The following is a 13,940-nucleotide window of genomic DNA, read 5'->3' as shown; positions in this document are numbered from 1 at the left end:
TAAGGACCATACAGATATTGAGAGAGAAAACCCGCTGTCGCCACTTCATGGGTTACTCTTTTCGATTTGCAGCAAGGGATCTTTTATATGCACCATCCCACAGACAGGATAGTACATACCACGGCCTTTGATATACCAGTCGTGGTTCACTGGCTCAGCACAGTTACGCAAAGAGTCTGTGACGTTAAAACGGTGATATACCCTTTAAACAAAGACTAGACCTCATCTCCATAACCGTTACTTCTCAGACGACCGTGCGTCTTTAAAAAAATTCAAAAATGCATTTTGGGGTATTTCAAAAACTTGGATGACTACAACCGCTGCAGGTGTACTAAAATTAATATTTTAACTGATAAAATGTAAGTACTTCTAACTTTTTCCTATTAACAAAGCCTTTTTAAAGATTTTAATTACATATTAAATATATTTCTTACACACCCGTTGGTGAGAACACCATGCGTTATTTTTTATTACACGTACGTCAGCTAACAATTTCAAGACATACAACTGGCTGCCCCTAGATCACCAATGCCATACAACCAATGAAAGACTACACTATCGGAATCGATTTGACTGTGACGTATAGTTAACCTGACAATCATGTGTCTGTGATGCGTAAGTTAGCTACAAGTGCAACGGCTGTAAATAAATTTTAGTCGAAAAACATGTTAAAATTTGCTTAAAACCTGGTTTTTGAGGATATATAAGAAATAGAATAATACATCCGTGTCAATTAGATACCATTTATCTCACAACTCGTTGTTTAAAAATGTACCAAACTCGCTTTCGCTCGTTAGATACATTTTAAAACAACTCGTTATAAGATAAACGGTATCTAACGGCCACTCGTGTATTATTCTCTATGTCTCGTTAGATACATTTTAAAACAACTCGTTGTAAGATAAATGGTATCTAACGGCCACTCGTGTATTATTCTCTATGTCTCGTTAGATACATTTTAAAACAACTCGTTGTGAGATAAATGGTATCTAACAGCCACTCATGTATTATTCTCTATGTCTCGTTAGATACATTTTAAAACAACTCGTTGTGAGATAAATGGTATCTAACGGCCACTCATGTATTATTCTCTATGTCTCGTTAGATACATTTTAAAACAACTCGTTGTGAGATAAATGGTATCTAACGGCCACTCATGTATTATTCTCTATGTCTCGTTAGATACATTTTAAAACAACTCGTTGTGAGATAAATGGTATCTAACAGCCACTCGTGTATTATTCTCTATGTCTCGTTAGATACATTTTAAAACAACTCGTTGTGAGATAAATGGTATCTAACGGCCACTCATGTATTATTCTCTATGTCTCGTTAGATACATTTTAAAACAACTCGTTATAAGATAAATGGTATCTAACGGCCACTCGTGTAGTATTCTCTATGTCTCGTTAGATACATTTTAAAACAACTCGTTATAAGATAATGGTATCTAACGGCCACTCGTGTATTATTCTCTATGTCTCGTTAGATACATTTTAAAACAACTCGTTATAAGATAAATGGTATCTAACGGCCACTCGTGTAGTATTCTCTATGTCCTTGTTCGGAATATCAGTATTTGTATTTTCCTATTTGTTTCTGAGCGTCCCAATGTTTGTAATAACTGAAATTTGCTTTTATCTTCCAATAAGTTCGTATGTACGAAAGAACAAATATTAGGAAGTAAAAGGAAGTTTTGAATACTAGAAACATTACAACGATCTGACACACTAATATTAGAAACAGAAAGAAATCTTTTTAAAATGTCATTTTAGTCATTAAAAAGGCTTTGTTAATCGGAAATAGCCAACGACGAGCAATTTGACTATCGTTTAAAACGTGTTCAAAAAGGTCTTGAAATTATTAATAATTTATCTTAAAAAATCTAGTTAGTAATTCGTTTTGTTGAACGACATCACTAGAGCACATTGATGTACTAATCATGGATAACTGGATGTCAAACATTTAGTAATTCTGACATGCAGTCTTCAAGAGACACCCGTTACATTTTCTGTTAGTAGCAAGAGATCTTTTATATTAATGTTCCCACAAATAGGACAGCACATACCACGATCTTTGATATACCAATAGTAGAACACTGATTGGGACGTAAAAAACCCCCAATGGGTCCGCCGAGGAGATTCGATCTTTCGACTCCTGCGAACGCTTTATCGACTGAGCTGACCACAGACCACAATTAATTACGCTATATGTTTCTATATAGCGTTAGTGGCTATAACAATTTTTTTATTAATATCAGCAGGCCCATGAAGTTGTGTATGTACCTTTGCCTGCCTGGGGGAAACATACCCTGAAAAGGACAACCCCTGTTGTCCAGCTCTTTCTCCCAGGGTAGTGATTTAAACAAACCCACCCACTAAACCAGGCCTGAGTACACCCATTTTACACAAAAAGCACTACGTTTGCATGGGCCGGAATTACCACAAACAAGTCTTCAATATCAACAAGTTACACATGTTTACAAACTACATGCTCTCCCCTGTCACTTCAGTCAAATAGTTGCCATGAAAAAATCACAGTCAAACAGCAGACTACTTGCGCGGACAAATTTCCGAAAGTGGGCCTATTAGTTCCAGCCAATGCACTACGACTGGTATATCAAAGGCTGTGGTATGTGCTGTCTTGTCTTTGGGATGGTACACTTAAAGTTCCCTTGCTACCAATGGGTTTTCTCTTTAATATCTTGTTTGACATCCAACAGCCAATGATTAATAAATCAATCTGCTCTAGTGGTATCGTTAAACAAAACACACTTTTTGTTGTTATTATTATTATTTCGACACATAGCTGTGGAATAAAACCACACAAGATACTCACTCCTACAAGACGTATTTTTATCTTCATCCACCACCCCACCCCGGAACCTACGGACCTGTCAACCCCCCATCCCCCTGATCCCCCAGCCACGTTTCGAAGATCAAACAGTCACAATAACATCGCGTGTTTACATAGAGGCTAAGTCTACTTCGCCAAGTGAGCGAATTATCTCGATTCTTCAAACGATTTGTCTAACAAACATGTTGTGATACTAGAAGCTTACGCAGTTAATCCCCCTTCTTAAAATGTGTGTCTATCTACGTATTGAAACAGACAGTTGTTTTCGTTTTTCTTTTTCTGTTCTTTTCGTGTGTGTTTTTTGTCCCCCCTTTCTTCCAATTCTGGTCGATTTAACCCCTCACAACAAAACACGTTGGCAGTTGAGGTAACAAAAGCAATTGCCAGCAGCCAAACGAAAACAAATTGTTTCTGTCGCTGGTAATTTCGACACCGATTGTTTCCGAGTTCTGATTTGGCGATCGCTTACCTCCCTCAGGAGACGCCGCTGGCGACGTCGCCACTCGGTGCCCAGGGTTAACAGGAAATTAACACTTTCCATCCCATCAGGCGTAGATTATCTGGCGAATCTCATTTTCCGTCTGAGCCGAAAAGATCCGACATTCCCCAGTGGAACTGTTGTCCATTTCGGTGATCGGTTGCAACGTGTTGATTCATCGCTGGGTGTCTATTGCCGATATGCAATGGACACGTGTAATAATGAGTGATATAAACATGATATATGCTAAAAATGGGTTACCGTATATAGTAGTATAGTGTTTATAGAGTTCCAGTGTTTAATTCTGGACATATTGTTTTTTAACAGAATGAAACATAATGAAAGTGTTCTACAATTCTGTCTCTCTCTATGTCTGTCTCTCTATATGTGTGTCTCTCTATATGTGTGTCTCTCTATGTCTGTCTCTCTCTCTATGTCTGTCTCTCTCTATCTCTGTGACCCCCTGTCTGTCTGTCTGTCTGTCTCTGTCTGTCTGTCTGCCTGCCTGCCTGCCTGTCTGTCTGTCTGTCTGTCTGTCTCTCTCTCTCTCTCTCTCTCTCTCTCTCTCTCTCTTCTCTCTCTCTCTCTCTCTCTCTCTTATGTGTGTGTCTCTCTCTGTGTCTCTCTCTCTCTCTCTCTCTCTCTCTCTCTCTCTCTCTCTCTCTCTCTCTCTCTCTCTCTCTCTCTCTCTCTCTCTCTCTCTCTCTCTCTCTCTCTCTCTCTCTCTCTCTCTCTATCTGTGTGTGTGTGTGTGTGTGTGTGTGTGTGTGTGTGTGTCCGTCTCTTCGTCTCTTCAAAAAGGCATTATACTACTATAATAAATACAAAATTTAACCTGGACATTTACACCACACATCCTGTTTCCTCAAACTATTCTGTTGGCAAAAATAGATCATTTCATATACATTTACTTCTTTTAGCACTTCCGTATGTCATAGATTTAAATCGTGAATGGTGTATTGCATCCGTCTTCTACAGTATCCCATTTCTTTGCAAGCAGCGTACGAGACAGTGGGGGGGGGGGGGGGGGGGGGGGGGGGGGCAGTATGAGGAAATTCTTAAAATTCCAGAATTTGATTTTCAGGGAAGCACCAGCCGCCTACTCTTCGCTGATAAAACTGTTGTTAAAATCCATGTTCAAAATAAATATGTATAAACAGTTTATATTGATCCAAGAAAGAATTGTTTCCACAATAACCAAAACGTTCGTTTTATTTAACGACACGTAGTCATCAGAGGAAACCGACTACAATTGTCCATTAGTAGCAAGGGATCTTTTATATGCATTTTCCTACAGGCGGGAAAGCACATACCACGGCCTTTGACCACTTATGATGCACTGGTGGGAACGAGAAAAAACCCCAGTCAGTTGAATGGATCCACCGAGGTAGCTTCGCTGGTAAGACTGTCGTTTAAATCCATGTTCAAAATAGATATGCATATACATGTATATTGATTCCAAAGAGAGTTATGTTTCCACAATAAACCAGAACGTTTGTTTTATTTAAATACACCACCAGAGCACATTGATTTATTAACAGTTGGCAATTGTGACAGCCTTAGAGAGGAAACCCGCTACTTGTTTCCATTATTAGCAAGGTGTCTTTTATATGCACCTTCACACAGACATAATAGCACATACAAATAGCCTTTGATATATCAATAGTAGTGCACTGACTATAACGACTAATAACCCAACAGGGCCACCGACGTGAATCGATCCTAGATCAACCGCATATCAAGCGGGCGCTTTACCACTGGGTAAAGTCCCGCCCCTCCGCTACTAACAGGTTCGGGCCCTTAAATACATGTATTTTCATCCTTCTGACCATCGAACTTACTGTACCACCGTGTCGTGGTTAAGCCAACGGACATAAGGCTGGTAGGTACTGGGTTCGCAGCCCGGTACCGGCTCCCATCCAGAGCGAGGTTTAACGCATCTGTGGGTAGGTGTAAGACCATTACACCCTCTCTCTCTCTATCTCTCTCTCTCTCTCTCTCTCTCTCTCTCTCTCTCTCTCTCTCTCTCTCTCTCTCTCTCTCTCTCTCTCTCTCCCAGATAGCTGAGGTGTGTGTCCAAGACAGCGTACTTGAACCTTAATTGGATATAAGCACGACAATAAATATAAATGAAAGTATAAGATATAACTTATATTGTATATATATTGTGGGGCCAACCCATATTGGAGGTGGGGTTGGGGGCAACCCACACTATGTATGTGTGTGTATATGTGTATGTGTGTATGTATGTGTGTATGTGTATATGTATATGTGTGTATGTGTGTGTATGTGTGTATGTGTATATGTATATGTGTATGTGTGTGTATGTGTGTATGTGTATATGTATATGTGTGTATGTGTGTGTATGTGTGTATGTGTATATGTATATGTGTGTGTATGTGTGTATGTGTGTGTGTGTGTGTGTGTATGTGTGTATGTGTATATGTATATGTGTGTGTATGTGTGTATGTGTATATGTATATGTGTGTATGTGTGTGTATGTGTGTGTCTGTATGTATGTGTGTATATGTGTATGTATATGTGTGTGTGTGTGTATATGTGTATGTGTGTATGTATATGTGTGTGTATGTATGTATGTATATGTGTATGTATGTATGTATATGTGTATGTATGTATGTATATGTGTATGTGTATATGTATATGTGTGTGTATGTGTGTGTATGTGTGTGTCTGTATGTATGTGTGTATATATGTATGTATATGTGTGTGTGTGTATGTATATGTGTATGTGTGTATGTATATGTGTATGTATGTATGTATATGTGTGTGTATGTATGTATGTATATGTGTATGTATGTATGTATATGTGTATGTATGTATATATGTATATGTGTATGTATGTATGTATATGTGTGTGTATGTATGTATATGTGTGTGTATGTATGTATGTGTGTGTATGTATGTATATGTGTATGTATGTATGTATATGTGTGTGTATGTGTGTATGTATATGTGTATGTATGTATGTATATGTGTATGTATGTATATATGTATATATGTATGTATGTATGTATATGTGTGTGTATGTATGTATATGTGTGTGTATGTATGTATGTGTGTGTATGTATGTATATGTGTATGTATGTATGTATATGTGTGTGTATGTGTGTGTGTGTGTGTGTGTGTATATGTATGTATGTATGTATTGATGTATGAATATCTATATATTGTATGTATGTATGGTATTATTTTATAAAATTTAATACCATAAAAAGAAAAGTTTGATGGTGGGGGGCATGGACCTCGTGCCCCCTCGCTACGCCACTGAACAACAAAAACAGAACAAACACAACGAGAAAAGACTGTTGAATAATCATTTACTTAGAAACTCAAAAAATATCACAATTCTTTTATCATTTGCGCGGACTTGAGGATCCAGTACAACACTTCTACGGACTACTACTACCTCTAGCAACATGCAGACACACACTCGACAACGTCGTGTTCCAACCAATGGCGGGACAACACGTTCTACATAGACACAGATACCACGTGACAACGTACCCTGATCACTCCGAAAACCCCACAACCCCCCCCCCCCTTCCCCACACACACAACAAAAAAACCCAACATAATCTATTAAAGGTGCGTTTCCACCGTACGACTTGCGTTAACGTAATAATATTTAATAATAATTTATTTATAAAAAAAAAAAAACCCCACATGTTTAAAGCATATCCATCGAAACCTATAGTACAAGGATCTGATGGGAGGTAATCTCAGGGGGTGAGGGTAGGGGTGGGTGTTGGATGTTTAGGTAGAAGGGTCGTGAGACTGAGGGCTGCTTTCAAGGTGAGCGCATTACGTGGAATGTGGAAAACAGAAGCGCAAATGAAATCACTGCTATAGAAAATTATAGTTCTAATGATTTTTGATTCGTCTGTTTTTCTCATTCTGAATCCGCACCACAACCATGCGACGCCACCCCCCCCCACCCCCCACCCCCCAAAAAAAAAACCCCACCCACAACCAAACCACACAGTGTAAAGGGGCCTTGAGCTCAAATATGACTACAAATGTACGTATTGTTTTCGTGGTTATATCCAATTAAGGTTTATGCACGCTGTACTTGGCACACGATGCACATATATGGGCTGTCTCTCCAGGCCAGAGGGTCAATTGTTGTCCCCAATGAGCCGGCGAAACTCACCCTGAGTTGGAAACCGGTGCTGGGAATCGACCCCGGTACCTACCAGCCTTAAATGCGATGTCTTAATCGCTACACTATCGACACCATTAATAATGGTTATAATGGCCAGAAAGAAAGAAAGAAAGAAATGTTTTACTTAACGACGAACTCAACACATTTTATTTACGGTTATATGGGGTCAGACATTTAAAGACCACACAGATATTGAGAGAGGAAACCCGCTGTCGCCACTTCATGGGCTACTCTTTTATAATGGCAAGATTTCAGACGCTACAAATAAGTCTTTAAAGCCACTAATCCTAGTTATTGATTAAAACACTTTTATTGTTCAGTTATACAGAGAAAACTCCGATTGACCTACAAAACTAAATATTAAAGCTGCTGTCTTGTATACCCATCGTATAGGGCGTCTACCACCAAACCAAACTCCATAGACGACAATAATAATATATATGACTAAAATAGCTACACTAAGCGTTTCAGTCAAAATATAATAAATACTACATATTTACGTGAACTATATATTAGCAATTGCAGATGAAGAAATTCAAAGAACGACATACGATGGGAAGAGAAAACAAAAGAGTCGAAATGGCAGATTTAAAATGAAGTGTTACAAAGATTTTTTTTATAGTTTGTTCTTTTAAAACAATGCAAAAACTAAACTAAAAACTGCATCCCCCCCCCCCCCCCCCCCAAAAAAAAAAAAAAAAAAAGAAAAAAAAAAGAAAGAAATAAAATGAAATAAATACAAAATAAATAAAAAAGAAATAATTTTTTGCTTTACAAACATAATAACTCTGATTTTATAGCATATTACACACTACCCTAAGTTAGCACCAGGGCAGGTCCAGGATTTCTTTCGGGGGTCACTAATTAATGGATTTCGTATTAGAGATCACTTGATATAATAAAGGCCTATACACACTCTCCACCGCCCCTGCCTTCTCAACTAAAGAATAATATAACACCCCCCCAAAAAACCCCCAAAAAACACACACCAAAAACCAAAAAATAACCACTTCTTTTTTCATCTTCTTTTTTAAAAACGGCTTACTTCTATGCTGTATCACTAATAATTTTTTCTGGTTTCCTATTCAAATCTATTTTGTACGTAACAGTTGACTTTTTTAAAATCTAAACAAAAAGAAGTAATAAATACAAAAATAAATAAATATTTATTTTTATTATTATTATTTTTTTAAATGAATAAGAGTGAAATCCAAAAGGTAAGGTTTGTTGTTGTTTTTTATATTTATTAATTATTGATTATTGATTACGATTGCGATTACGATTACGATTACGATTACGATTACGATTATGATTATGATTAGTATGATCATTACATATTTTTAAAGTAACGCGTATATTTTAATTTCAACTTTATTTTGGTGCTCCTATCCAATCACGATTCAAGTACGCTATTCTGGTCACAAACATCTTGGCTACAGCCTGCAGGGAAGCAAAATACAGTGCTATAAAGTTTAAACAGTTTATTTAACGACACCACTAAAGCACATTGATTAATTAATCATCGGCTATTGAATGTCAAACATTTGGTAGTTCTGACAAGTAGTCATCAGAGGAAACCCGCTACATTTTTCTTAATGCAGTAAAGAATACTTTCTTATAAAACTAACCGCTTATACATTAAAATTACATGTCCTGCTTCATTGCCCCATATATAAAGATTTGAAGGATATTTTATTTATTAAATGTGTAGAATTGTGGGATGGGTTTCTATAACTACTACAGTACCAGAAAAAAATGTCATATATCTTATCCAGTCATACTTTGCATGGGTATGGGTGCTATTTTTACGTGCCCATATCCAGAAGGTCCAGGCACGCCCACCCCGGACTTAGCCTCTGACAATTCCGCGGCATGTATTTTGTACAGATTAAGCGCCATGACCTGCAAATTAATTTTAGAAAAGCGTCATGGTGTTTTACACGTTAACCGAATATATATATATATATATATATATATATATATATATATATATATATATATATATATATATATATATATATATATTTTAAGTGTATTAATAACTGCATTTGGGTTTTTTAGTTAAATAAATCTTTTATGTATTTTATTTCATGTTAAATGTTTTAAACGTGTTTTACTGTAATATTTATATACTTTATCTGTGTCGATTATTAATACTGTATAGCCTCTTATAACTCCATATGGAGTTGCTCAGTACTATTTTAGATGTAATATTGTTCAAAAATGTTTTATGTTTTAAACGAGGTGAGATTTTAATAAACACTGTGTCTGTCGGTCTGTCTGTCTGTCTGTATATTCTACATGGCAGCTTTTAGTGACGTTGTGGCCAGCTGGCAGCAACTAATAACGGTTTATCAATTTCATCACGAATTATGAAAGCATTTCAGAAAGCACACTTGTTGCGATAAACGCCATGAAACTTATTAAATAGATAAAAACGCGAGAGCACTAATGAATGGATTCGTAAATTGATTTCGCTTTAACGTAGTAATTAGTTAACGGAGGTGTGCCGCCGCCCTAATGGGTTAATTTGTAAATTCGGAGTGGACACAGATAATTAGTGAACTACCACGTGCAATTTATAGTTCCCTACCCAGATGCATACAAACAATGACCTCCTTTGACGCAGGGTGTTCGAGTACATTACGCGACGACGATGAACCTGAAAACGACCAGGCGGAACGATGTCAATTTCAAAGCGTATGAAATTGAAAGTATCGCAGGTTGTACAAGATGTGGGGGTAAATTGCAGTAGTACATTGTTCGCTGTACTAAATTCGGGTTTAATTGGCGTAACCCCCCCCCCCCCACCCCACCCCACCTGGAAAGAAATGACAGTTGACAGCTATTGGTTGTCAAACATTTCGTAATTTTAACATATAGTCTCAGAGAGGAAACTCGCCACATTTTTGTTTCATTAGTAGCAAGGGATATTATATATGTACCATCCCACAGACAGGATAGCACATACCACGGCCTTTGATATACCGGTCATGGTGCACTGGCTGGAACGAGATATAGCCCAATGTGCCCACCGAAGGGGATCGATCCCAAACCGCCCGCGCATCAAGCGAGCGCTGTACCACTGGGCTACATCACTCTCCTTTTTCTATTGCACGACAAAACAACAACAAAACATCTTGTGAAATGTAAAGCTTACATACCTTAAAATGCATGCCATCCCATCCCCGCCTCAAACACTTTTTACATCCAAACAATTTCATTTACTACTATTTATAAATCTATTTTATAACATTCCGAAAAGGCTACCCGGCGACAGTGATAGTTTGAATTTGAATTTCATTTCCATATTAACAAAAACCCGCCTACAAATTTAATGGCCATGCAATGAATATTAAAAAAATGTATTTAATATTTTTCGCCAGAGGCAACCATTGTTTAACCCAAGTGATAAAAGATTGTGGGATCCATAAATTTGAAATATTATATTTATTATTAGAAATATATGTAAATATAGCAAAATACAACCAAAACAAACAAAGCATACAGAAATGGAAAACGAAAAGAAGTAATTTTTAGCTCGGCTGTCCTCTTGCCCTGCTCTAATATTATGTTGTTAGAGTGCCCCCTTTTTTTCGAACTGCCAATTTTCAAAATTCAGACGACTAAAGGATTGTTAAAGCGACAGACCCTAGTTTTTAAAAACCATGACATATTCTTCACTATTAGAGCCATTTTTAATAACTGACATTTTAAAACTATAACACAAAAAACTACCCCCCCCCCCCCCATTGACCCTCTACCCCTCAGAAAGAGGACGACCATGGACCTATGATGGATTATGCCATTAGCGTCGCGTCTCGATGAAATAAACCACGGCAGTGCTAGTATATTTCCAGCCAGTGCACCACGACTGGTATTCCATTCCAATATTTATTTACATTCTCATATACCACAGGGGTTTCAAGCATGTCCATCCGGGGCCCGTTATCTGGATAGCCAGTGAACTGGTCTGGGACAGAAATATAGGGGGAACATTTTAAACTTTACAGCCGAAATATTATATTATGGGACTTTTAATCAATTTTAATGCGAATTTCTAATATAATAAAACTTAACCAATTTTTTTTGTCGCATTTTAGATCGGGTGGTCTAATTGAAAAAAGTCGCCGAGTCTCATACAGTCTATACTTAATTTACATTAGCCCTAGTGGGGGAGGAAGGGGAGGTTGGTAGGAAAGGATGGGTTCCCATCACAGGAAATATTTAGTAGTTGAACGAGGTGCAGCACTGGTATTGGTAACCTTAGTGTGGCCGGCCGGGGGCCAGCCAAGGAGCGGGGGTGGGGGTGGGAGCCCCCCGGACACGACTGGTATATCAACTATCGTGGTATGTGCTATCCAGTTTGTGGGATGGAGCATACAAAACATTTAGCGGGTTTCCTCTCTAAAGACAATATGTCAAAATTACCATATTTTTGACATCCAATAGCTGATGATTAATAAATCAATGTTATCTAGTGGTGTCGTTACCTTGGCGTTATTTTTGCCGTCAATATGTTCTTACTTTCGGGAAATATGAATATGAAACGTTGTTATCAGGATTCGGGGATTTTTGCTCAATTAGGGGAAAAAACTCTGCCTGGCCCCCTCCCGCAAAAAAAAAAAAAAAAAATACAAACAAAAAAAATACAAAAAATAATAATAAAACAAATAAATTAAAAAAAAAAAAAAAAAAAAAAAAGTATATAAAAAAAATAAAAAATAAAAAAATAAAACTATAAAAAAAAAAATAATAAAAAAAAAATAAAAAAAATTATTTTTAAAAATGGAAGGGCAAAAACCTATGATGGATCATGCACCGTTAACGTTACGTCACGGTCAAATAGACAACGGCAGCGCCGGTAATGTATATAAGAAAGCGCGCGCTTGTTAATAATCGTCGACCCATTTATTCCAGTCGAAGGAAACGGAACCAAAAGGTCGGTGTCTATTTCCACGACGTCACGCGTTGCGACCAGTGTCAATTGCTCGCCATTTGAAACAGACAACATGCCCCGCAGTATTGACTCCATAAATACGAACTTTGCGACAGTAACAAAGACCCATCGAGATAATACCACTGACAAAACAAAATTTAGTGCATTATCCCCGAAGATCCTTTTGTGCGTCAATTTTGTCTTGTTTGGACAAAGTGGTCGGCTATTCTAGTCTCCAATTGCGGAGACACCTTTTGCACCGCCGACCCACAGGGGAATAGCGTGGTTTTGGGAACGACTCCAGCGGAACGAGCAGCTAGATAGATATCTGTATAAATCGATATTCAATATTCATGCACTATTACTGTACGTGTACGTTCTCAAAAGTGATTAACGGTGCGAGAGAGAGAGAAAATATATTGAAAATCGTTTTCTTTTTCCTGTTGTTGTTTTTTTGTTTTGTTTTTTTTGTAAATATTCGTTTCTAAGTTTTTGTTGCTTGGTGTTTTTTTTCAGAAATGAACGTTAAAAATTTATATTTATTTAAAAATTTATTTTTAATTATTATAAATATTTGTAATATATACAACGTTTATACTTAGAACCATATGCGAAGAAAGGTTGTATTTAGTTATTTGTCTGGCTACAAGGACAATGTTTTCTAATGTTTAACGTTCGGTCTGATAACTGAAATGTATATGACCAGGAAGGCGTACATGAACCTTAATTTGATTGACACAACAAAATAGAAAGAAAAAAGGAGATAAATATTAAAGAAAAAGTTAACATTTTTGAAACGAAAATACACATGCCTGCATGTATCGATAATATACACGCGTATATATTTTACCGACTAATCAAAACTTGATTTGACAATTCAACAATAATGTATTCTCAGTGTCATTCCCCCCCACCCCATAACGTTTGATGCATTTATTTATAAACCACTTATGTTAAAACACTATATATAATGTTTTCTAATCCATTGTCATACACTTTATCTCGACTTTGTTTTAATCCATAAACATATGTAAAGATAAATGTGAAAAAACAAACAAACAATAATCTACAATCGACCAGAAAAAAAGACAGTTGAAAATTGTTGGGGTGGGGTGGGTGGGGTTTGGGGTAACTAGTGTTTGCTAAAAACAAACATATTTATAATTTCCTCTAAATCAAAGATCACTCTCTGACACTTTTCAAATCAAACTAACACAAACTATTTTGAAACATACATCTTGAGACGAAGTCTTTAAAAAATATTGTCGTAAAGCTGCAGTCTCGCTACAAAAAGATATAAAGTTAGTTTTGTTTAACGACACCACTAGAGCACACTGATGTATTAATCATCGGCTATTGGATGTCAAACGTTTGAACCATGACATGTGATTCTGACATATAGTATTAGAGGGAAACCCGCTACATTTTTCTATTAGTAGCAAGGGATCTTTTATAAATAAAGTTTGTTTTGTTTAACGACACCA

Source organism: Gigantopelta aegis, chromosome 11, assembly GCF_016097555.1.
Source record: "Gigantopelta aegis isolate Gae_Host chromosome 11, Gae_host_genome, whole genome shotgun sequence".
NCBI lineage: Eukaryota > Metazoa > Mollusca > Gastropoda > Neomphalida > Peltospiridae > Gigantopelta > Gigantopelta aegis.
Note: the sequence above shows the minus strand (reverse complement) of the source record.